Below are 27,039 nucleotides of genomic sequence, written 5' to 3' on the forward strand. Positions count from 1 at the left end.
AAACTCAGTAACCTATGTCACTCCAGGTGTCTCCCTATCCTGTCTCTAGTTGTGAGTATGATATGCCACTTAATAATGAAAACCACATAGAGTATTGGGGACATGTTACCTACAGTGACAATTGCAAAGCATCACATAACCATAAACCGTCCTGCCCAAACCTGTGCTTTTCCACGGCATCTGGAGACAAGATCTAACGAGCACCAACATCAACAGCAACGAAATAAATGAAAAACCTCATTCTCTCAACAGTGTGGTCTTAGCACAAGTGGGCTGTATTTTATTCTCCAGAATTTAAAGTTTTGTTTTAAATTCTGCACATCACAGCCATACTAAATATTGCCTTAGACAAGACGCAGCACTGCTGAGTAAGACCCCTGCAAATCAGCAATGCTTTTTCATAAGACCAACATCCATAATTTATATCTGCATACAATTAGCCTGTTTACATTTACACATTTTCCGCTTCCTTTTATGTGAAATATTCCACAGGATACTTGGTAATGCATTCAGAATAACCTTTTTAAAATAAAGACTGCAGGACCAAACAGTTTATAAAATCCAATACCTAATAAATACTTTATATGAATAAAAAAGTGCTTTCTTAATCAGAAACAGTATTTTTGTATTTGAGCTGGCCTCTCTCGACTCCCAGGCCAATGATCGCACACATATGGCTCTTTATGTTTTAAAGGTATTCAAGAAAAAAATAATCCCCATCTTGATGGTTTCACTTGCACACAAATTTCTCTTATCCATCATTAGATCACTATAAGGATAATTTTTATGACTTTGGCCAAGTTAATCCCTTATACTAACATGATGAAGAGAGAGAAAATTCAGTCATCAGAAATTTAGTATCCATGTATCAAAATTCTGAATTCCCTCAATCTATTTAGCCTTATAAGTGGATTTTGCTATTAGAAGATGCACACAGCAGAGACATTTGACAAATGCATGTACATTTGGCAGTTTGCTTGCAGTGGTCTGGATGACTGCAGATTTGGCCACATTGGTGCGCAAGGGGTGGGTCAATAAGCAAGACCTTCCAGCAGTCACCTCAATGGTATTATCCCTTCTACCCTTTCCACTGGACAACTAGAACCATGTGGATCTGAGATGAAAGGATTTGGCCAGGATTTGTACCAGCCCCCATGCCCCTTTTGGGATGGAGTGAGACTCCACCAAAGAAAAGCTTGCCCTAGACTTGAGCTTGACAGGGTTGAATCTTACCTGAGTCCTGTGATCGGTGAAGGCTAAAGGAATCCCTCCACCCTTTTGTGTTCTGGAAAACAGCCTCCTACAAAGAAGCACCTTCTCCATATGACATAAATGAGACTCACCGATGCCTCCTCCCTTGTTTACCTATGATGAGCCTAGACACAGGCACTCAAAATTCCTTTTGTTTACCCCATAACTGATTAGCTGAAGTGCTGATCATTCTAAACAAAATACTCATTGGCCAAACTTTGGATAAATGTGTCTCCTTTCCCCAGGTGCCTGAACTTTAGCCCAACCTCAGCTCCATCCAGCAGACAAACCCTCCTGAGGGCAGGCTGGGTTCAGGGTGTGACATTCTGTGATCTATCTGCACATTCAGTTCTTTCTAGTGTTGTCTATCCATCTCTGTAAAAGAAACCCTTTGGCCTAACTCGTGAGACACTTGCAGACCAGTAGGTCACGTGAAGCTACAGCGTTCCTCGTACTGCAGTCAGGAGTCTCCTCTCTTACAATAGCCTGTTTCATCCTCTTGCAATAATCCTTTTGAATAAGTCTCTCTTTACTAAGTCCAGGTTTGTTTTGCTTTGACAAGTTCCTACTTGAACACTAAATTGAGGAGAAACCTGAAGAAAAATGCATGTGTGTCAGAGAGAGAGAGAGAGAGAACATTGAGTTACAAATTGACACATTTACATGTATTTAGAGCTTCTTTACAAATGGATGAGATTTCTTGAAATCATTGTTTGTATTAACTCCTTGACATATTGAGGTGGTTAGTCCGAGATTTTCTCAAGCTTCAGCTATAGTCCCCAGTGTCCTTCACTTGCAGGTGAGCCCTTCCTGGTCCCTGAGCCATTGTAGAATTGAGCAGAAGGCAGATGGAGACCTTTAGCCCCTCCACATGAAGGATGAAATTAGCCTTGCCAACTGACTTTCGATGGCTAGCTCCAGAACCTGGTCAGTTTCTCCAGACTCTTATCCCATCCTGGTTCTGGCTCCTGCAGCAACCCTTAAATCATGCTACAGCATATTTTAAGAACTTTAAGAAAAATTGTATGGACTACTCACTGCTTACCAACGTCATCCTATGTCAAGCATACTCAACAGTTAGAATATTGTAACTTTTTCGGGTCATTCCACATTTGAATTTCAAAAAAGAATTCTTAAAGGGACATTGTGCAAAAGCCTTAGTTGATTGCAGCTTAGTTGATTTTCAACAACTGATAGGAGAACAAAGGATCTCTAATAAAGGAATTATTAGAGTCCATATAAGTGTGCTTCGAGAACTTGATATTAATATTATGAAAATATTCATTTAGACAACATAGAAATTAAAGAAGTCATTGGAAGTCTTAACCGGAAATATCTCCTAGAGTCTTCATTAATTAACTCATTTATTCATCCATTTACTTATTTATTCATTCAAATAATTACTATTAAGGCTTCTGTAGATACCAGACATTATGCTAATATTGGAACTCAACAGTGAGAAGTACAGATGAGACACCTTCCCTCACAGAGTTTCAGCAACAGAAAGGAGGTTTTAAACATGAATCAATGTACAGAAATTTGATACGTGTATGCACATAGATGGTAGGGTGAGTTGTACCTGTCCGTGCAATGAGTGATAGTTCCTAGCATAATGGGAGAGAGCATATAATTACTTGACAAGCTTTCAGCTTGAGCTCTTGAGGCTTTTTCTTTCTTGTTACTAAACCCATGTATCTATCAGTTTTCTTCTCTTAATCTAAAATCTGGAACTCTCTTCTTTTTAATTTGAGAAAAAGGGGAATTGATGCTGTATTCAGTATTGGAAAAACAAATGACATGTCAGTGAAGAAACACAAACATTTTTCTTGGACACAATGTATATCTCAATGTATAATGCATGTCAAGAGGAAGGTACTTGAAATTTCTTGACATGTATTGGAGAGCGTTCTCCTGGATGTTGGAGACCTCATTTGGAGAATGTCAATGAGGTATAAAATTATGCTTAAGTAACTACAGTTACCATAGATTACATTTTTCACTGGGAGGAATGAGTTACAAGGAGATGGTTTCATTTATTTTTTAGAATGAAGAATGTGTACATAATGGAATCAAAAGAAAGTCTGCTGTGCTACTGTGATGATATGGCTACTTTCATCATTGTTTGTTTGTTTGTTTGTTTGTTTACACGTACTGCCTGTTCCAGTAAGGATTTAAAGCAGCTGCTTCTCATTTTCATAGCTTTCAACATACACATACTTTATTTGTTTTGTGATCAGTAATTAAAATTATTATATTCCAGACCATAGGACATGATTGTGCAGCCATTTTTAGTTCTGCTTTTTGAATTCATCAGAACCAAGATTGAGTATGTGCGTACATGGTTCTTTACTCATACTCATAGCAACTGTACAAGAAAAGCGATTCTGCAAGAGCAGGGATGAAAATCTGAAGAGATTAGAGGACCTGTAGCGGGCCAGCCGCCACGAGTCGAACGGTTCCTGACAAGGGGAGTGGGAATGAAAAAAGGCACTCACACTTTGATGATGGCGATCGCGGACCCCAGTGTTCCTGGAGACGCTGAGTTTATTCTGTCCCCAGAATTTATACCTTCTGTGGACGTGCAGTTTAACAAGTACAAAAATGCATTACCTAGTTAACAGTGAATCTTTAACTTTAACACAGGAGACACAAAATTTACTGAAACTCCCAAATGTAATTATCTTATCAATAGCCCTGATAGGCATCAGCCTTCTGTTCTGGGAACTGGCCACTCCCACCACATTCCTGAGCAGCATGCAAGCTCTCTCCAGATGCAGGCAGAGACAATTGCTTCAGTGGGAGGAAATAGGTTAAGTATAAACCGAGCCATTCTGTTAAGGCTTTAAAGTTAACTGCAACCATGGCTCCCCACATCTCCCCCTTTTTTATTTTATATTTTTGAGATCGTGTCTGGCTTAGGTGGTCAGTACAGACATTTTTACTTACCCGTCATTGGATATCAATCATCAAAGCGATCGACTCCTGTCTTAGGTTGTAAAAACGCTTACTGATCATTACCCGTCATTGGCTACCGATCTCCTTTGAGGAAAGCCAGAGACAGCAGAGGCTTTTCCCAGGCAGGGGGAAGGGGAGGCAAGGCCTCTTCCCATATTTTTTTTAAGGCAGCTCATTGGGGGTTCCCACTCGGTTTTGCCTGGCTTAGCTTGTATCTCCCTTGAGATATCTTACCCGTCTTTGGCTGCAAACCATCTTTTGGGGACCAGACAGAGAGACATGAGGTGTAAAACATAAAGATAAGCAAAGTCCTAAAAAGCCAGTCTTACAGGCTCTTCTTTCCTTAAGGAAAGACATGGGGGGGACAGTCGGCTAGGCTGTTGTGTGACTACATCTCCCCCTTTTTTGTTTTTGAAGCATGAGAAACACAGAACGTGTAGTTATTTCATTTACAGCCTGTCGGAGGGCTATTTGTCCACATCTGAGGACTATGTAAAACAAACAGAACAATAAACAGAATAGCAATATCCCCAGCAAACCCTCTACCCAAAGTCTTTATCCATTTAACAGGGTCTGAAGCGGAAAGTCCTTCTGCAGCTGTGGAAAGTGAGAGCTTTTTCACACCCTAGGGGCGTGGATGGGTATCTATAGATGTCTTCTCTTCTGTGGGCTGTCGCTCATGGTATGGTTTAACACCGACCAGGAATTTACAAAGGTTTTTTCTTCAGGACCTGGAGAAATACAAGCAAAGCCTCTTCCCCGTGTTATCTCGCAGGGAGAAGCAGGATCAGCTTCTTTACGTAATATTTTAAACAAAGGTTGTAATTTACCAGTTGTCAACCGCAACTGAGGTCTAATCCAATTAATGTCTCCCAGTAGCTTTTGGAAATCATTTAATGTTTTTAAACAATCTCGCCGGATTTTTATTTTTTGAGGCACAATGGCTTGAGGCATTAAACAATATCCCAGATAAGAGTAAGGAGGCACTTGTTGAATTTTTTCTGGGGCTAGAACTAGCCCATAATTGTGGAGCTTTTTTTGTAAATGAGCAAAAGCAGCAAGCAACTTTGGTTCACAAGAGTGGGCAAGAAGTATGTCATCCATGTAGTGGATGATGTAAATATCTGAAAATGCCCTTCGGGTAGGTTTTATTGTAGCTGATACAAATTTTTGACATAATGTAGGGCTATTAGCCATTCCCTGAGGTAGCACTAGCCAATGATATCTCTTAAAAGGTTTTTGTAAATTAACAGAAGGAACACTGAAAGCAAATCTAGGGCAGTCATCAGGATTTAAAGGTATAGTATAAAAACAATCTTTTTAAGTCCAAAACAATTTTATATGTGTTTTTTGGTGTAGCTATAGGACAGGGCAAGCCTGGCTGTAAGGCTCCCATTAATTTTATGGTTTTATTAACTTTTTGTAAATCTTGTAATAATCTCTACTTACCAGATTTTTTCTTAATAACAAAAATGGGAGAATTTTAGGGAGAATTAGAGGAAGCAATGTGTCCCTTTTAAAGTTGCTCCTGTACTAGCAGCTTGTAAAATCTTTTGTAGGGGGGACCTTTGATCTTTTACGCCTGATAATTGCCTGATTGTCACAGGTGCTAAAACAGGAGCCTCAGGCTGTGGATCCAGCCCTGCAACTACACTTGGAGGAGAATTTAGTTGTAATCTAGGCTTTTATTTTGATTGAGATTTTAATAAAGGCCCAGTCTGCCGAGCCTTTCAAAGATAGGATATATTCCAAAATGCTCTGTGGACTCCCCTTGCTTGTGAGCTTCTTCACAAGCCATTTGAAGAGGGGATCGTACAACAGAGTCCGATCCTGGCTTAACATAACCTGGCGAAGGCTCAGCAGGCATTTCCCAAACCAAAGACTGCAGCGGAGGTTCCCACCTACGGGGCTCCTCAGGAGGAGGTGCAGAGGGATTAACTGTGGGGGGATCTTTACCCCGAGGATTTTATTGATCTCTAAAAGGAATCTGGGGACTCCGAGGACAATTTTTTCTGTCCACAGCAACTTTAAGCTCAATCAGCTGTCCCTGAATCTTTTTTAGCTGATCTGCAAAAGAGAGTGCAGTGCCTGCAGGCTGCTCGTCTCCTTGAGCCATAGCCACTAAAGGAGAGTTTTTGTCCCTATCATATTTGGCTGCTTCATCTTTTAATTTTTCCTGATCCTGAGGGTTTAAATCTTCCCGGTGCTCGACCGGAGCTTCCTGACAAACAGGCTCTTTGTTAACCTTAAGAACTCCCTCTAACAACTTTGCGCCCCCTCCCTCCTTCTCTCTCTCTGCCGGAGAAGCGGCAGAAGCGGCAGATGGGAGAATTTCCTCGTTTTCAGCTTGTTTCACTTTCTCTAGCTTGCAGCCCTTTTGTTTAAGTCCATGGGCAGCATAATAATCTTGTAACTGTTTTTCCACCTTTCTTTTGCAATTTTTATAAAACTTGTCTAACTGTTCTCTGCTCACCCGACTGCCACGGGCGGTAAGCAACTTCTTAAGTCCTCTAACATACAGGTCCTTGCTGCTGGCGTGACCCATCCTTTTTCCCTAACTCGGCCCTTCTTTCAAACAAAGAAAAACACTCAGGTGTCCGTCTGGCCGTGTCCCTTGCGGGGCCAAATCCGTCTTAGCTAGAGGCGCGCCGGTATAACCCCCCGGCCAGGTGGGTTGTAAAGCCCAGTCGCCGTTATGCCATATGACAGAACCGGAACCGCAGGTTAGGACCCAATCAAGCTCCGTAACACGAAGTCGTGGAGCTATCACTCACTCACACACTCATTCGACCGAGGGGACAGTGCCTTGCTCACCGTGCATCCACTGATTAGCTCCAATGAGCTGGGCCCTTGCCACACGGTGTTCCTCACTATTACCCCTATATCCAGTCCCTGTTCGGGCGCCACTTGTAGCGGGCCAGCCGCCACGAGTCGAACGGTTCCTGACAAGGGGAGTGGGAATGAAAAAAGGCACTCACACTTTGATGATGGCGATCGCGGACCCCAGTGTTCCTGGAGACGCTGAGTTTATTCTGTCCCCAGAATTTATACCTTCTGTGGACGTGCAGTTTAACAAGTACAAAAATGCATTACCTAGTTAACAGTGAATCTTTAACTTTAACACAGGAGACACAAAATTTACTGAAACTCCCAAATGTAATTATCTTATCAATAGCCCTGATAGGCATCAGCCTTCTGTTCTGGGAACTGGCCACTCCCACCACATTCCTGAGCAGCATGCAAGCTCTCTCCAGATGCAGGCAGAGACAATTGCTTCAGTGGGAGGAAATAGGTTAAGTATAAACCGAGCCATTCTGTTAAGGCTTTAAAGTTAACTGCAACCATGGCTCCCCACAAGGACCCCAAAATAGAGAAGAGATGCAGATTTTTAACAGAAAACTAGAAACAACGTTTACTTGAAACACTATAATACTGCTTCAACCCTGAATTAATCCATATGTACCAGTTGTGATGGCAGCATAAATACCGATGTGTCCTGGGATTGTAGGACATTCCTGCAGCAAAGATGTCAGAGCATGTTGGAGTAAAAGTGGGCGTTCGACATTAATTCCAGGAGTTCTGAAGTGACTTTTTATATTTCTTTGAGATTTAGTGAAATCTTTAGACTGTTCCCCCTAGACACTGCATATATAATAAAGTTTGTGCACTATTTTAGGAGGTGCACAGGCTCCTCAAATCTTTCCATGGATCATAGATGAAGAGAAAATGAATAGTGTTATGTCTGAACAGACGAAGAACGAAGATGAAAACTGATTTGATTGACATCATCCATCCATGTTTTCATGATTTTAAGACATTTCTGAAGTTGGGCCTACTTCTCCCCTTAAAAGGAAATATAGTTCCACTTCCCTCAATGGGAAAAGAAGGATTTCAAAGAAGTTACAAATCAGAAGGTATATGTTCCCAGATTAGATAGATAGATAGATGATAGATAGACAGACATAGATAGATCATTATTTTCATAACAATCTTATTATAAGGTAACATTATTTGGTTCATAATTTGTTTTCTGTTTAGAGTCTGTTTCTCTCCAACAGAATGTAAGCTTCTTATGAGTAGGGAATTTTTCTCTTATTTACTGCCATGCCTAGAAGATAGTCTGGTATAAAGTACACATTTTAATAAATATTTATGGATGGAACAAGTAAGTATATTTGAAAGAGTGTCATTGTTTCTGTGTAGATGGGCAATAGATGATATCCTGTTTGGTGTTTGCTTATTTGTTTTACTATTTCTTTTAAAACAATCTTAGTGGGTTTTTTGTGTATTTTTTATTTTTCTGTTATGTGCATGTATTTCTTCTTCAAATAAGAAAAAATAATTATTTTTAATGAAAAATTCAGATAATTAGAATTTCAGAAATTACACTTTTAAGTGTCCCAAGAAGGTGAAATTAGAGCTGATAAGTTCTAGAAATCCACCAGCAACACACCCTGCCCTGGGCCAAAAAAAGTAAAACAAATAAACAAAAACAACCAACCAAAGAAAAAACTTACAAGCAGATGTGACAAAGCCTCTAGCTGTGCCTAAACTTTAAAAGTTATTTGCAGGGGCCGGCCCGGTGGCTCAGGCAGTTAGAGCTCCATGCTCCTAACTCCGAATGAGTTCCCAGATGGCTCAGTTGGTTGGAGTGTGGGCTCTCAACCACAAGGTTGCAGGTTCAACTCCTGCAAGGGATGGTGGGCTGCACCCCCTGCAACTAGCAATGGTAACTGGACCTGGAGCTGAGCTGCGCCCTCCGCACCTAAGACTGAAAGGACAACAACTTGAAGCTAAAGGGCACCCTCCACAACTAAGATTGAAAGGACAACAATTTGACTTGGAAAAAAGTCCTGGAAGTACACACTGTTCCCCAATAAAGTCCTGTTAAAAACAAAAAACAACAACAAAAAAAAAACAAGCTTTAAAAAAAAAAAGTTATTTGTTATTTTTATCAGTGTCCCTTTTCCTTCGTGGTTCTTTGATGGATGGATAGAGGAATAAATGCAGGGGAGCACGGGATAATCACAAGGCCTGAGGACCAGTTAAGAAGCAGAAAATTTGACCCTTTTAGTCCTGTTTTTGTAACACAAATCTATATACAGTATTATTAGAGAAAACATATTTTTAGATAAGCTTAAGGGGAAATTCCATAAGAACCAACATAAAAATGTTAATAGCAGTTAAGAAACACAGATGAGTTCTGCCCCCTTCTCCTCTCCCAATACTTTTCAGTATTTTCCAGGTTTTGTGTAGTTTTAAAACAATAGTACATATTTTTCCACAGAAAAATCTATAAACATTGGAAAACCAATTAAATGTTATAGCTATGAAATGGGATATTAATTTGAAAATTCTAGAACACACACAGAAATAATGAAAAGTAACCAAATGTCACAATTCAGATTTGATAGGAAATGCTAAGTAGAGAATCTAATTGGTCAACAGAAAAGAAAGAATAGAAGGTGCCGACTAAATATTTTAATTAAAGGTTAACAAGTGTGTTCACATGTGTCATGGTGGGAGTCTTCGAGTTGTTCAAGTTTCTGAAAATCTTGATGATGGCTTTCTGCCTGCCATGGAATACATTTCATATTTATTTTGGAGATTTCAAGTGGTTAAAATACTTGGTGCTGGGAAAATTGAAAAAGATCTGTTTCTACCTGATGGTACAAAAGAGTAAGACCTGCAATATGATACACTATCAAAACCAATGGCACTTCAAACAGAGGGAAGCTTCTTCACAGAGCTAAGCTTCTAACCAGTTGGGTTAGGAACTGCAATGGTCTGAGAAACAAAACACAGTGCCGTGAATACAGGAGGGGCGATTATTTATTTCTAGATCTTGCAGAGTAAATCAGAGATAGTTAATGGCTGTAGAAAGTGAAGCCATTGATATTAACTAATCTAATAATGTACAAATACTATGACCCGACCTTGCTTAATGTCGGTTCCCTCCCTAGGACACCGTGAGAGTTCTGGGGATGATGTGACCATGAGTACACGGCGAAGCCCTGCCATTGCTAGATTCTTACCTTTGCCCTTAGAAGATGGATGCATAGTGCCTGGAAGTCAGATGGCAGCACACAAGCAGCTATGACCGAGCAAGAGGAGTAACACTGTCCCCATGAAGCCGTTTCCAGATCAAAGAGCTCCCCACAGCTATTGCTGTGGAGTCTGTCCCATTTTCCTGATGGAGGAAAAGGACCCTTCATTCTTTTCCTGAAGTTTCCTTCATGTGCAGGAAAAGCCACCAGCTTTATGCACTTGGCCAATCCATGCCTGCAGCTCTCCCTATCGCCAAGGAAAGAGAAAGTGAGGAGCAGAAAGTGAAAAGAATTTAAGACAAACTTCTCATGAAAACCAAGGGAACGGGGAAGCGGCAGATCCTCCAAACACCCAAAAGAACATTTCCCTCCATATTCTCATTCTATATTGTGGACTTGGACCAAAAAGGAAAAAAAAATTCACTTTGTACACGTAAAAGATCACTTATTATTGAAACAAATTCTGGGATGACCAGAGCCAGTATTTTCTCCAACCTGGTGTGTATTGTGCATTTTGTTTTGTGCATAATCACAGGGGAATTGCTTCCAATGTCATGTGTCTTATTCTTCTTTATTACCACTATATCAACTCTATGCTCTATTATCCACTCTATGCTAATGGCTGCATTCTGACGGCAGAGAGCCCTTTGTGAATATGTAAGACTTTAGAGACCCCTGTGCCTATTGTATAAATCAACACCTGCTTCCTCTAAGCGGCTGGTGTGCTTCTCCGCACAGCTTCTGTCTGCAGGGCTTAAGCCAGAAATGGCCAAAGCCACTCTGAGTAAATACATATTGAAATAGTTGCTATTTTAAGATAGTTGATAATGAAATGGTAGATATTTTGATATTTAGTATAAAAATAGTAAATGTTAGAAGACGTTTAACATGATGGCCATAGTCTGATTCATTATATATTCTACAATTTAGCATATTGACCTGAAAATACTATGTATTTAATGTTTATTAAATTTACTTGTAGAGATGTTAAGAAAATTTGATGTGAGATAATTTTATAAAAATGTTATGCTGACGTAATACTGGACTGTAGCACAATCTATTCTTTTAAATCACATTTGCTGTTATTTTGTTTTTCTAATAAAAAAGTAATACATGCTCAATTTATAAAAGTAGGAAACCTATGATAAAAGGTAATTTTCCAATAAGATAAAATCATGACTCTCACACAGATATAAAACGAACACTTGTCAGATATTTTACTTAATCTATTAATTAAATGAGAGAAGAAAAAAGGTGTTACCACCAGTTCAAAGAAGTCGAAGCAGCACAAATTATTATGAAGTAAAGGAATGTTGAAATGAATTTACATATGGACACCAAGCAAGTTTTGCCAACAGAAAGAAGGTCTGACAATTGAAACTCCACTAGACAGAATTAATTTGTGTGTCTAAAAACAATCTTTTTTGCATTGCTCCCAGTTATTTACAATTTACAGAGTTGTAAATAACTCAAAAGCAACGAAAGACTAAAATCGGATAGCACAGAAAAGTGTGCTCTAAACAATGCGTAGTTTCCACTGCAGATACCCAGTAATCCTTTTTCCGTCTTCCTAATTTCCTCACAACAAAGAAGACTCAGAAGAAAGAATAAAAAGAAGAGAGGAGGGAGAGTGGAAAAAAGAGCAAAAAAAAAGAGAAAAAAAGAAAGAAAAAAAGAAAGAACACATGTGAAATTACTATGTAGATAAAACCACTGATAACATTTTGGTGTATTTTTTCCAGAAACAATCTCCTTCGAGTTATATAGCATCATCCTGCATATCCTGTTGTACGAGCTCTTTTTTATTCACTTAAAAATATTACATAGGAATAGTGAATATTTTCTCATGTCCAATACTCTTGTATAACATGATTTGTAACAGAATACAGATGTGCCACAATTTGCTTAACTAATCCACTATTATTGGATATTTTTGTAAGTTTTCTTACTATAAATAACTGCACAAGGAAACTTCTAGACAAATATCTGATACTTTCCTTAGGAATTCTAGGAAGTGGAGTTTTTAGGTTAAAAGCTAGGTGCATTTTAACATATTTTGACAGATGTTACTAAATTGCTCAACAGACATCTGTACCAATTCTAAAATTCTGCCAGCTGTGTGTAATCATGCCCATTGCTCCACACTCTAGCCGACACAGGGCTTTATCAATTCTTCTTAAGCGTTGCCAATTTGATGGGCTAAAACTGGTGCTTCTTTGTTGTTTCAAATCTGCATCGTTAAAACGATTGAGGTGAAGTGTTTGTACTGGCTAAAATAAACATTTTATGAAACTTCGTGGGAATATGGATGGAAAGGATAAAAGATACAATTATTTCTTCCCTCTCTTTATCTCTAGTGTAGAATAGCTAAGGACCTTTCACAACCAGAATGAACAGATATTCTCATTCCAAAAAGAAAGGACCAGACTAAAAGTATGACCCTTGAATCTTGTAGACATTTGTTCTCAAAAAACTTATAAGAGAAAAACAATCAAGCGTACTGAAAATGTATCCATGAAAATAATTTCTATATTGTGGAACTTAAAAGTAGCATCAGCATTTGGGGGAGTGTAGGGAGGGGAAGGTTTGCTTAATAATGAAGCTTTAGCATTTACTGAATTCTGATTTAGTGAGATGAAAAGTATCTGTGTGCTGCATTATACATAAAGGGAACAGTTTGTAGATCATTCTTGCCTGTGTCTACTTGTGTGTGGTGTATAATTTAGGCCTTAATATATTTGGAGCCTTTTTTATTCCGTTGTTCAGAAGCTGAATGAATACCTGCCTCCCCAAGTAGCATTTGCTTGATTTTATTTATATGGCAAAACTGAAATACGGAAGCTTAGTTGCCAGTTTTGTGTCTACGTGAAAGACACATAAGTATTTTTCAGATCCTTTCCTGATATTCTGCACAGTTTCCAGCAAGATGAAGGAGAGTGATATGAAAATATAGGTATTAATTTATTGTAAAAGGATCAAGAAAATCTCTAGACTAAATCCAAAGGGAATCTTGCATGGATTGAAGGAAACTGTCTTTATTTTTATTACTTCTCCTACCTCTTTTAATTTCCTTCTATGTGGTAAAACCAAGGGTCAAGATGAGGGACAAAAGCCACAGGTCGCTGGGTAACTGGCAGAAAATGAAGTTTTGAAGGCCACAAGCAGGGAACAGACCGTGAGAACGTAAGAGTCATTCTGCCACTCAGAATTCATTCAACTGATAACTACTGGTGACCTTGGGCAAGTCACTTAACTGTTCATAGTCACCACTGCCTTCTCTGTCAAATGGAGTCTCATTTAAAGACTAGACTGCTATGATAATGGATATAAAAGTCTTTAGGAAAATTGATATACTAATAAAACTCTAAATTATTATGAGAAATATGTTTGGTGCCTCTATCTCAATAAGGAATGGAGCAATTCCTCATTTAATTTGTTAGAAACCCAGCAATTTCTCTGTTCAAATGAAAGAAAATATAGACATAAATGTGTTCTCAGTTTGGATGAAGTATTCTTGTTTAAGAATTGGTGAAAATAAATGTTCTCAAACTGATGTAAAAAGATTACATATTTGTTTCAAAGGGCAATTTTAAAGTCTTATGCTAAAAATAAATTCCTGAGAGAAAGAAAAAAATTATGTCAATAGGCTTTAGTTGGAGGGTCTGAAGTCCCTTATATTATCATTAATTTTATGTTAATAGGGTTTGTTAACTTAAGTTTCTACCATTACATGTGCTTTGTAGATTTTTGAGTTGAAGGATTAGCTCTGGCCTATAGCCCCTAATTGGATATTGTCTGATTATTAATATTCATTTTTCCAGAGAGATTTGCTTCACAGAATCAAAAAAGTTGATGAGTCGACAGTAGCTACTATTCCCCGCTGATTTATGAGCAAGAAAAAATATGTGATTCAAACATGACCCTCAAAAACAACCCCAATATCATTATTAGAAAACAAAGCTCAAAGCTCTGCTTCCAGTCCTTATTCTTCAAAACACTGAGTAAAATAGGAAATACACACTCAGGAAGTTCCATGAATTCTTTTGTGGCTTACTGTGGCTTACTGTGGATTCGACTGTCCATCAATAGATCCAGGTTAAAGATTTTGTATTAAAATTTGAGTGGGAAGGGAAGGAGCTATGTTTTTGTTCTCTTGATGGAAGAGGCAATTCTACTGAAGGAAAATTATTCCTTCATAACCAAAACATAAATTCCTTCATAACCAAATTATTTTTTAATAATTGTTTTATTTTTGAATTACAGTTGACCTACAACATTATATTAGTTTCAGATGTACTGTGTAGTGGTTAGGCATGTATATAACTTACGAAGTGATCACCCCAATAAATCTAGTACCCACCTGACACCATACATAGTTATTACATATTATTGACTATATTCCTTATGCTCTATACTCTACATCACCATGACTATTTTATCACTACGAATATATACTTCTTAACCCTTTCCCCCTTTTCACCCACCCTCCGAACCCCCCTCCCATCTGGCAACCATCAACATGTTCTTTGTATCTATGAGTTTGTTTCTGTTTTGTTTGTTTACTACTCTTTCAAAAAAAGGCCAGCTCTATGGAAATTTACAGCCTTTTGTTAGAACTGATTTTAAAAAAAAGAAGGGAAAAGAAAATTAGTAGTCTGGGCAGAAAGCTTTAGAATGAACATGAAGGAAAGAAATGAGATGAGAAAGTCAAAATAGTCAAGATGAATGATGGACAAAATATTAATGAGAATTTTATCCATGGAAAGGCAAATGTACACATTTCTATACATCTGTGTATCTGATTGTCCATGATCAAATATAGTGAAATAAGTAGAAAGAAAGACATCTCTAATGATGGAAATACTTTTACTGTAGTGTATAGAGGCTTTTGTATTCACATGGTTTAAGTAAAATCTGTAAATTTCTGAGATCAGTCACTTAGAGGAAGAGGGATGTCACTTAATAAATCCTAGATAAGATGAGAAGACAGATCTTTACAACTTCCTTATGATGGCTTTCAAAAATATATCTATATACATATATATACATATATATGTGTGTATATATATACATACATATAATCTTTTTAGAGTTAGAAATAATCTAATAATACTGGGAAAAATAAATTTACATACTATTTATAGAGAAAATATTGATGAGTCTTTCTATTAACATACATGTTACAATTACCTTTTTCCACACATTGCTTTAATCTCTTTGCATCTTCACTGCTGTATGAGAGGCCTAACAGGTGGCAAGTCCAAGCGTATTTGCAATAATTCCTCCCTTGCGTACCAAGAGCTGCACACTATCTGTGACAGAGCAAGTGATGACAAACCTGGGACTTAGGGTCTGGGATTGTGACTTTCTTCTAAGGGAGAGACTGAAGTTTCCCAAAGACCACAGAGTGTTATTAGAAGTCTTTTAAGAGCATGTCTATCAACAGCATAATAACACATCTCCAGGTTTAGTATTTAAAGAGAATGGAATGTGTGTGTGTTTGTGGCATGGGATATCATACATGTACTTGCATGTATGTCTGTAACTCAGAATTTCCTAACTTCTTGATTGGGAATCTGGGCCCTTTAGAAACTGAATAATGGAAGTCTAAGAAACTAATAATCACCCTAGTAAGAAATTTCACAACTGAAAATCTGAATTTTAATTTATGCAGATGGAGCTGAATCTCTTTTTTGGCAGTTAGAGGAAACTCACCCCTCTCAACCCTTCAGGGCTGATGCGGATCAAGGATTCCCAAGGGCCAAATATGCGGATCTGTGACTCAGGTCCTGTGTGCTCCCTAAGCCCCTGCCCTGGTCACAGATCATGACAGAAAGAGGTGAATTTCCCTGCCACCTGATGGGGACACCTGTAAATAGATTTAGCCCAACCCAAGGTTTAGACTTACAGAAAACAGTTTTCTATTTCATGGCTCCATTTGGCCTGACAATAGGCAATGACCAGCTCTTGCTAAAAGATTGAACCTATCGGATACGGACAGTGAATCTTAAATCACTAGAACTTCTCATTCTGAGGTGTGTGAAGACCAACAGAGGCTGGGGCAAATGAGGTTCCATGCATCTTTCAGTAATCTTCCATTTTTTGCACTTATGCTGACCCACTGATGTCATATATTGATTGACCTTTTAAGACCATCATGTACTCTGTGAATATCAGTTCAAAATTAATGACCCAGCCTTTGATATGATGGCAGTGTTTTCTTCTTAATATTAAAGTTTTTAAAAATGCATATGAATTTAATATTGGAAGAAAATAAAGTTATATGTATTCTCTTTGCTGACTTGTTTTGAAATTGTGTACAATATGAAATTGTACTCAAATATTAAGTAATAAAAATATTTCTGTTTTACATTCTAAAATTGCAGATAACACATCTCTCATTTATTCTATAGAAAACCAAATGGTCATCATGCCAGTAATTCATGCTTTGGATGAATATGGTACTACAACACCTGTAAGCTACATTGGTTTGTACATGTCTTGAGATGTACAAAAAGTCAAATATTTAAAATATTTTAAAAAGCATTTGATTTTTCAGAGAATCAATTCAAAAGATTATGCTCTCATTCAAAAATATTAAATTATTAGAATCAGTGGATCCCCTTTGGTTTAATTTGTATATAATCTTATTCCTTATCTATCTATGCAACAGGCTGGGCTACAGAGTCACAGTTTTAATTGTGGCTATGTTCCATAGCCTCTCATTTATCATGAATTCCTGTTATTCATGATGAGATTTTATATGCATATAATATATATAATATATACAATATATAAATGTACACACAGATGGTCCACAACTTATGATGCTATGATTTTTCAGCTTTACAATGATGTGAAAATGATATGTATTCAATAGAAACCGCACTTTGAATTTTGGATTTCAATCTTTTCCCAGACTAGCGGTATGTGGTATAATACTCTTTCATGATGCAATTAATTTTAGTTAAATGCCTCAAACGTTCTTCAGGCCCAGTGTGCTTTCAGCTGTGTATATTAATGGTGAGTACACATACAACCATTCTGATTTTCACTTTCAGTACAGTATTCAATAATTTGCATGAGGTATTGAATTGTTTATCATAAGATAGGCTTTGTGTTAGTGAGTTTTCCCAACTATAGACTAATGCAATTGTTTTGAGCACATTTAAACTATGATGTTTGGTAGGTTAGGTGTATTAAATGCATGCTTGACTTACAACATTTTCAATTTATGAGGAGTTCATTGGGACATAACCCCATCAGAAGTCGAGGAACACCTGTATAATATCTAAAAAACATAACTACATTTACAACATTAAAGCAAAATTTTTTCAGTGCGACCTATTTCATCCAGCTGCTTTTAAACAGCACTTAGGGCATCCTTTGTCCCCAAGCAGACAGTTGACACCCTCTCATGATCTGGTTTGGAGGGTTCTGCTCCTCTGCCTAGTACCTCCGTAGTGAAAGGCCGATCAGCAAAGTGATTCAGAGCAAGGACTCTGGAGGCAGTTCAGAATTTTCTCAGTGGTACAATGGGGGTAAAAATGGAACCTATCTCCAAGTATTGTTTCGAGGATTAAATGAGTTAACATCTGTCTTGTGGGAGACCCTGCTCGCTGCGCCATTTGTCGTACGAGGTGGTCTGCGGGGTCTCTGGTCCCGCTCCCCACATAAGAACGCAGGATATGGCTAGGCCAAAAAGGAACACACACGGAGCCATAGGTAGGGGAGTCATACCACTAGAGTCTCACTGGAGGCTGGATCCACATGACCTGCAACCTGCTGTCCGCTTCTCTGCCCACCAACCAACCAACTTGCTAGCTGCAATCCGCCATGCTAGCTGCAATCCACTCTTACTAGCTCAGCCGCCATCTTCTTGCTAGCCCCCATTTTGCTGCTAGCGTAGCCACAGCAGTTATATTAGTGGCCAATGGCTCACTGGTTACAGCTGATGGCCATCCAATCACAGTTGATGCCCATTTACTACCTGAGCCAGCACCTTTCTATGTGAGGCCAAGAGCCTGGAAACTGCACTCCTGGCTCTGTCCCCACAACATCATCAGAAGACTTAGAATAGTGCCTGACAAAAAGAAAGTGCTTTATAAGTATTCATTATTATAATAATTTTATAAGTAGTATATAATGTATAAGTATTCACTATTATAATTATTGCAGAGGACCCATAATTCCAGATTACATTTGCATTGAAGGTTCACTTGTAATGGTTAAGAGCAAGAACTCTGGAGCTAAATTATGTGGATTCAAATTCCAAATCCTCCCTTATAAGCTATGTGACTTGGGAAAGTTACTTAACCTCTCTGTGCCTCAGTTTCCCCTTGTATAAAATGTCACTGACTATAATTCCTATTTTACAGAGTTGTTATGAGGATTAAATAAACTGTACATTTAAACAGTGACCAAAATATATAATAAAAGTAGAGTAAATATGCTCTGTTATCACTAGATATATTAGCATTGGTACTATCATTTTTTTTTTTTTTAAAGATTTTATTGGGGAAGAGGGACAGGACTTTATTGGGGAACAGTGTATACTTCCAGGCCTTTCTTTTTTTTTTCCCAAGTCAAGTTGTTGTTCTTTCAGTCTTAGTTGTGGAGGGCACAGCTCAGCTCCAGGTCCAGTTGCCGTTTTCTAGTTGTAGGGGTCACAGCCCACCATCCCTTGCGGGAGTCTAACCGGCAACCTTGTGGTTGAGAGGATGCGCTCCAACCAACTGAGCCATCTGGGAACTCAGGGGAAGCTGAGCTCAAGATACCATGTTCAATCTTAGTTGCAGGGGGCGGAGCCCACCATCCCTTGTAGGACTCGAGGGATTGAACTGGCAACCTTGTGGTTGAGAGCCCACTGGCCCATGTGGGAATCCAACCGGCAGTCTTCGGAGTTAGGAGCATGGAGCTCTAACCGCCTGAGCCACTGGGCCGGCCCTATTTTTAACTTTTAATAATCATTCAGCTCTCACCCAAACCCTGTTTCCTAGGACAGCCTTTGCAATCAGGGCAGCTCTCCCTATCTATCGACAATCCTTATCCTGGTTGTAATTTTACATTTCTGTCTATGATACTTTGATACATATCTCTCATGAAGGTCCATGAAGACAAAGGGCTAGGGCTGGTTTTACTCCCCATTTTTTCCCAAACTCTTAGGATGTGGCACATGGTCAGCTATCAATAAATTTCAATGAATGAATTCTATCAAAGTCCCTAATTTCAGTGATTAGCCTTGCTAACTCAAACACAGACCTTGTAAGGTGAGTGGAATGGTCCCTACCAGAGCATGGGAGTTATGAAATCAGAATTTCCCCCAGGCTTGACATTTGCACTGGTCTTTATTTTCCTAATATGGTCTATCTTTGTACACTACAACCCTGAACTAGCCACAACTTATTGACTTCTATGCCCAGTTCAAAGGACATGAGTTTTCCTACAGTCAGGACTCAGCTCTCTTTCCAAGTCCACATGACCCCATATGTGGTCCCATTTCATCTCCACTCAGGTACCTTCACTCCAGGGGCCATCTACTCTTTCTCTCTACACAGCTGTGTGAGCTCTCACAGCTCCGTGGCTGCCCTGTTTTCAGGATATCACTGTAGCCAGCAGGGGAAGACCAGCAGATTAGAAAATCCTGCTTCACTGAAATTGTAAAGCTTGTCAGATTCAAATCACAGGGGTAGGCAGAAATGCTAGCCTCTTTCCACCCAGCAAAATAAACCAAGGTTAAATAATTAAGCTAAATGTTAGCTAAAAGGTTTTTTTTTTTTTTTTTTTTTGTTTTTGTTTTTGTTTTTTTTATAAAACCACAATAGAGAGGAAAGGAAATACTTGTTGAAGTACTGTTCAGCAGAGAGGCAAGGAGCAGGCGTCTCATTTTCATGATCATCCAAAGTGCAGTAGGCATAAAATCATACGGTTAAATTACAGAATACCAACACTTTAAATCATGCATACATACATACAAACAAGATGTTTAAAAAATAAATGTAACCTTTTTCAAATCGTCAGTGCTTCCCTCCAGAATAAATTTAACAATTTAGTCCTTAAAACCTTGGCAGAGTTTCTGTGAAAGAGCAAGCAATTTTAGTCTCAATTGTCAGATACTGAATATATAAACTATATTTAAAATGTCTATATTTTAAACATTAAAGTGTTTCTTATGCTCACAAATCAAATAAATGTGAAATTATAGCTCAAAACAGGCTATTTTGAGCCTGTTGGTCATGCTTGTGTTGTTTGGCCAGATTTAAAATCTCTGACACAACCATTTCATAAAACCACATTAAAAAAAAAACAGAAAACTTGAAATTATCTGCAACAACCTGGCCCACAGACTTGCTTTTGTCAAATTTTTCCAAGTTGCTATTATAGAAGGTCCTTTTTGTCCCCCCACAAACGTTTATTTTTGCTTCACTCCAACAGGTGATTTAAACCATCTTCCATCGCTCTAAGCCGTGGGTAATCATGTAGCTTCATATATCAGAAGTAACCTCTTATGAGCACTGTATGATGAATAACAGTTAAAGTTCAAACCAAGTACCACTCTTCCTCTTAACAATAATTAATTGAAACATTTCAAACAAGCATTGACATAGAAAAGGAAATGAATTTTGGAGCACATATTAAAAACATACCTTATTGACTCAGGAGACCATAATGCCCCTTTCATTATCTGCAGGGGCAATTGTAGAAAAACACTTTTGGAAAGTTTTTTAAATGAATATTATTGACTTGATAGACCACAATAGTTCCAAAGAGAGCATTAGTATTCATCTTCAAGCAAGTATTTGTACTGTTTAAAATCATTATTGGCATTTGTGCAAAAATCCCTTTCAACTCTAGTGCAGAGGCTGCATGAGAAAGTGGTCCGGTAATATCCATTTAGAAAAAATGCTAAATTTACTCTTCTTATCTCCTCAAAGCAATGAAACTATATACTATAAATAGATTTATTTCTCATCAAATTATATTGAATGCTTTGGTTCCTTTGATTTAAATCTTTTTTAATGTAATCAAATGCCAAAAATAATGTAAAGTAGGCTTTTCTGGCAAGAAAATAAAATTGATCTACACATTAACTTGTTGAGTGGTTAGATTTGGTCTTTGTGGTAGCAGAATACATCTGCCATCAATTACTCAGAGCTCGAGAAGAGCTAATGTTATTTTAACATTAGCCCTGACCATTGCTATGTGGACACAACCATGCTTGCTTCATGTTTTACTTGTTATATGTTCACTCTCCTGAAATAGCAGAGCAACTCCGAAAGGTACTTCTGGGTTCCTGCTGTGCAACGAATGAATGGGGACCTTGTGTGCCCCCGGTATTTCACAAGACTGGAATGCTGGTGGCTTGAAAATTATATTGCTGAAGGGGACATGCAATCCACTGTCACTCAAAAGGATCGTGATCTAAAGAGCTATTATTATGTGCTTACTAGACTGTAAAGTCCTCAAATTCAGGTTTATGTCCTTATTAGCTTGGATTCTTTGACTGTAAGATTCAGAAATGAATTCTAGCTAAATAAAGAGGAAAAGGGAAGTTATTGGAAGAATAAGAAGGTACTCACAGACAGGATGAAAGGCAAGACATAAAGAGCAGGTTTGCAGTAGGCAGGAATCAAGAAAGTTTTCAGAGACAGGAAATACTCAAAGAGTGGCCCCTCTTTCTTCCCTTCCACCAACACCATAATGAAAGAACCAGCTCTAACCAATTTTCTGTGTGTGTATTATTCCCCTCAAAGCTTATCACTCAAGGAGAAAGTGTCTAACTGGCCAAGTATAGGTCGTATGTCAGCAAATTGGATGCTCCAGGGTGCAGAAAGGAAAGCGATGGAGGGAGAAGCCATTGGGCTTCTGAAGTAGAACACAGCTTCTTTGATTCACCACCCAACCAAGGTTTCAAACAGTGGAGGGAAGTTAATATCCCGAAAGGAAATCTGAGGCCTCTTACAAGGGGGGATGCATGTTAGGTGGCCAGAAATGTCCACACATAGTATTAATATTTCTTGAATGAATGTAACAATGAATGAGCAAGTGAGAAACTCAATGAACTACTGTGAAAGAGACATAGAAAACCTTATTTCCTTCTATTCCTTTCGAATGTAAGTCACATAATGGCAACCGTAGTCCCAGTAGGCATTCCAATATGTCTTGCCATTGGTGCAGAGGCATTCCAATAGTTTTCAGGAAAGCAAATTTATGCCAGGCAAACCCTGTCTTCTAATTTACTTCCATTATGAAATCAGGAAAAATGGACATCTTATAATATTGATTCCTGAATATTTTAAAAATGAAATGGATTTATAATAATAATAATAGTGCATTTAAAAGAAAGGCTGTAACTTGTGTTGAAATGTTAATAATATCACTCACAACATTAGGAATTATGTTTTTCCATCACATTCAAATAAAGTGAGCTAATACTCTTTCTTTCCCTTTTTAATAATGATAGTACAATGAGAGCTGGCATTTACTGGTAATGCTGTTATTAAAACTATACTTACAAAGAACTACATGTTTTAAAATCTTTTATTTCCTCTTTGCCGAAACGCCTTAAGTCATTTTTCTTGTCCTGATTGTGATACCTGTGTATAAAAGTTATAGAAGAACAAATGGTGTCTACATCATACAAGAAACTGGTGATTCTTTTCAAATCACTGCCCAACATGTAAGGTGTGATGTGAATATTTAAAATGTACGGTATTACACAGAAAATTTGCATCTTAATATGTGAGTTACTTATGCACCAACTTATTTTAATAGAATGTCTACTATGTGCTAAATGCTTGTTTGGGAAAACAAGATGTAAGTTAAAATATGAGACAGAGAGAGAGAGAATCGGAAAACTGGAAATATCCTGTGGTATCAGATGAGATCAGAATTTTACTGACCACCCACCACATCTCCACATAAGTAGGTTATAGTTCCCTATCATTTAAGAACTTCCTCTCCTGAGATTTTTTTCACCTCTTTTCAATGTGATGAAACTGTACTTCTGCTGTAAAACGTTAAGTCTGCTCCCAGATACAGATATTGGATATCTATCAACATTCAGGCAGTTGCAGAAGTCACCCTCAATCCCACTCTGTCCCCACTACTAAGCCCTCCATTACCAGTTTGGTGACTTATTTTTGTGTTTCTTAAAAACTCCTTCTAGCACATTCTGCCCTAGCTCCTGCTCCCTGCATCTCTCCCTGCTTTGCTACATGATCTCCTCGTTTGCAGTCTTGCTCCCTTAAGTTTATTCTCAAATACAAATCTTCTGATGTCGCTTGCCTGTTTTAAATACATCAGTGGGCCTCCAGGGCCCCTGGAATCCAGTCCGAGTGGCTCAGACGCCTAAGGCAGGCCACCTCTCCACAGGCCTCACCTCCCACACCCACTCCACGTTCAGGGCTCACTGTCGTACTTTCCAGAACTCCCAGTGTTCCCTTCTGACACTGGTGCCTGATAGCGCTTTCCTTTCTCATTTTTAAGGGATGGAAATTGGTTCAAGGAGATGCTGTGACAAGACTCCACACAGCGATTGGTCAGACTTTTTGGACTCGAGGAACCTGTGCACAACACTACATCAGTTAACCTCCTTCAGTTGTCATTCATTGGGGACCACCCGCTTTGAACTGATTTGAGGGCCACAAAGCCCCGTGGCTGGGTGCTCAGTGAGGTGCCAGTGGTTCTCTTAGACCCTAGACCCTGAATTCATGTGAGCTGTTAGTGGGGCCAACATGCCACTTCCGTACAGCCTTTTCTCTACAAAGCAAGTTAAATCCACAGCTGTGCTCGATGCCTGGGGGATAAAGGAGAGGGCCAGGTAAGAGCCCTTACGCTAAAGACTACACTTCACTTCTGGTACCCAGGAGACATAGAGGTCTAGGTTTTCTCATTCTGTGACTCTTTTGATTCCATCTATAAGCAAACAGGTATGTAGGAAATAAAAGAAGTAAAAACCTGTGATCCACCAAGCCAAAGTTCTTAATATTTTGGCAGTGTAAGAAGCACGTCTATATTTGTGATAAATGGTCATCTGTTGACTCCACACCTATATGTAGAGGCCTTGACCTTGAATTTTAAGAAAACAATAGTTTAAAATCTTCACATTTACTCCTGTGTGGATTCTGTTTACTTCTAAACCAACAAGCTTTTCAAACAGAGAGAGAATGCAATTTCGCAGAAATTTTAGTGAACTTTCTGAGCTACAAGCAAAAACAAAAACAAAAAAAAATTGACAGATCTATTTGGGTTTGAAAAGGTAATAGCAGCTCTTTGCTCAACTAAACTGTTAAAAGTCCTGATTGCTAGAACGTTCTTTCATGCTGAATAAGTACATGCATTTTCACAGACTTTCAGATTTCTCTCAATAAAATTGTTTCAGAATCGGAAAATAGAGCTCCTTCGTTGTAGTTCAGAATTAATTGTTCACACTAGATCTGGCCTCATTTGCATTAATTTCTTTGGGGGGGGGGCAGTGTAGTTATGTTCATTCCTAAAAAAAAAAATAATATTTTCCCATAATGTAAAACACAAAAACAGGTTCAATCAGAGCCTTCAATTTTCAGAATAATGACAATCTTCATTGATTTATCTCCCCAGAACTATGAAAAACAGTTCAGTGTTTTCTTTTAATGCAGTAAAGTGTGGCTTTTGATTGGACAAAGAGGAAACAGTTTTGTTTCAAGATCTCATTAGAAGCCACCTGCTGCCTTAATAATAATAATGACATTATTAGTATGCTATCACCAAATTTGGTGTTGCTTCGATACTGTGGACAGAAAGAGAAAGCTGATTAAAATGATCTAATTGGAGACTAAGGTAGCACTTTGCAGAAAGGGTATCAGGAATGTGTTTGATGAATCCAATAAGAAAACACCGAAAGTGCTTTGGTTTGAAAAGGAAATGGGTAGTTATCCAGACCACGAGCCCCAGCCACGGTGTTACCCACCAAACAGCCCTCGCCTTCCCATGTTTTTTCTTCCCTTTAGAGAGATTTACCTTAATTTTTATTTTTGATCTAAACCTACTAATGAATTTCTAGAAATGATTTTCCTCAGAAGAACTGAATTGGCTATGTCCCAAGATAACCATTTCAGTTACAAAGATGTGGAGCTGTGGAACGGGAATAAATTAGGAATTAAGCAGGGGAATCATGGGAGAACTTGTCCCAAATGCACAATTGCACTAAACTTCAATGAAGCCAACGTTTCTTCTGTATTAAAATGGCAGACCTGATAAAGAACACAGAAGCAATAATCAATGGATTGCCAAATCAACTAATGCAATATTTATTAAGTGCAAGGCACTGTTTTAAATTCTGTGAGTGTACAGAGATTACTTTTTTTCATTCATCTCAGTCCTACTGCCTCCCTCGTGACATCCGCAGGCACATGGGTCACTCAATGCCATAGCCTGGAATCTCTGACCCCCTCAGCTCAGCTAACTTCATCTCCTCTGCCCGCCAGCCCCACCTCCCTCTCATTTATTCTGTCTGTTCTTGGATTTTTCTGCTTCTGCCTATCACCATGACAAAATAGCTCCCATAAAGACGAAAACAAATGAACAACCCCTCCTACCTAGCCTCCAGTCAGCCTGCAGGGAGTTTCTCCCTCTTTCTATTTCTTCACCACTTTATTCTTCTGCTACAGTTTGGGTTCCACCCTCACCACCACAGTGCACCTCTGTGACTGATTCCATTACGTACTATCTTTCTAATTGGCAACTCAAGGAACCTTTCTTAGTCTTTATGTTACTGACCCTCAATGATACAGTTTACACTGTTCCTTTTGCTTTGGGGACATCCTTCTTATCATTCAAGCTTGGCTGCTTTTAAGACTTTCTTTTCAGATTTTCAAATTTCAGAATTTTGTCCATCTATTTCTCTTCACCCGACTCATATACCTAGTGCAATGGCTTTTCAGTTTTACCTGTTTAAGCTGATGACCCCTTAACCTCTATCCCCAGCCATAGTACCTCTCCAGAGCTTCAGACTCCTATGGCCAACTGCCTCTTGGGCATTTATACTGGGCTGTCCACAGGTCCGACATGTTCAAGCTCATTCACTCCTTCCCCACTCTTCTATTCACTATTCGGTAATAATATTGCCTCCCCAGAAACCAAAACTATGGTGTCATCTTAAACTCATCTTTTTCTCCACCTCACATTTAATTAATTTCTAAATTCAACTGCTTTTATTAGGTTGGTGCAAAAGTAATTGTGGTTTTTGCAATTGTTTTTAACCTTTTAAAAAGTATAATTACTTTTATACCAACCTAATACATTTTCATCATATCTCAAATTATAATTTCCTCCTCCTACTATGACCATGCTGCTCAGGCTTATCTGCCAACGTCCCCTCCCTCACACGAACGTTAAGTGTTGGGGTTGCACAAGCTCAGAGTTCGGTTCCACTTCACGTGCAATACTCTCTTCCTGGAGAATCTCAGTCAAGTCTACCACTTTAAATATATATATAATTTGGAGACCAAATTTATTCCTTTATCCCAGTCCACTCTTTAGTGCTTCATGTCCATGTTTCTGAACTAAGTATCTAACTCTACATACAGAAGTCTTATAAGTTTTTCCAACACAATCTGTTGAAGCTAATTTTTAAATAGTTAATTTTGACTGAGAAAGCCAGTTGTCCCCCATTACGCTACCCTTGCTTCTACTCTTCAATAATAATTCCCCTGAACTGTGACTGGCTACTCAACCACCAAAACTAACACCACATTTCCCAGCCATTCTCACAGCATGCATAACTATGTGCCTAACTAAGTCCAAT

The 27,039-nt window shown here is 38.6% G+C and overlaps 1 protein-coding gene and 1 long non-coding RNA gene across 13 annotated transcripts in view; one reads left to right on the plus strand and one right to left on the minus strand.

The window, feature by feature from the left end:
• The window catches only part of LOC148758738 (uncharacterized), a 260,925-nt gene extending 244,370 nt beyond the window's left edge, over positions 1–16,555 (plus strand). For all 4 annotated transcript variants that reach the window (XR_016020155.1, XR_016020158.1, XR_016020157.1 and 1 more), the window contains one exon: positions 10,170–16,555. This is a non-coding gene — a long non-coding RNA (uncharacterized LOC148758738). The remainder of the gene's footprint in view (positions 1–10,169) is intronic.
• The window catches only part of LOC148758739 (uncharacterized), a 366,645-nt gene that overhangs the window by 39,258 nt on the left and 300,348 nt on the right, over positions 1–27,039 (minus strand). The gene's annotated exons all lie outside the window — the stretch shown is intronic.

The sequence above is a fragment of the Rhinolophus sinicus genome, chromosome 2 (assembly GCF_057876585.1).
Source record: "Rhinolophus sinicus isolate RSI-liver-muscle chromosome 2, RSI-T2T, whole genome shotgun sequence".
Taxonomy (NCBI): domain Eukaryota; kingdom Metazoa; phylum Chordata; class Mammalia; order Chiroptera; family Rhinolophidae; genus Rhinolophus; species Rhinolophus sinicus.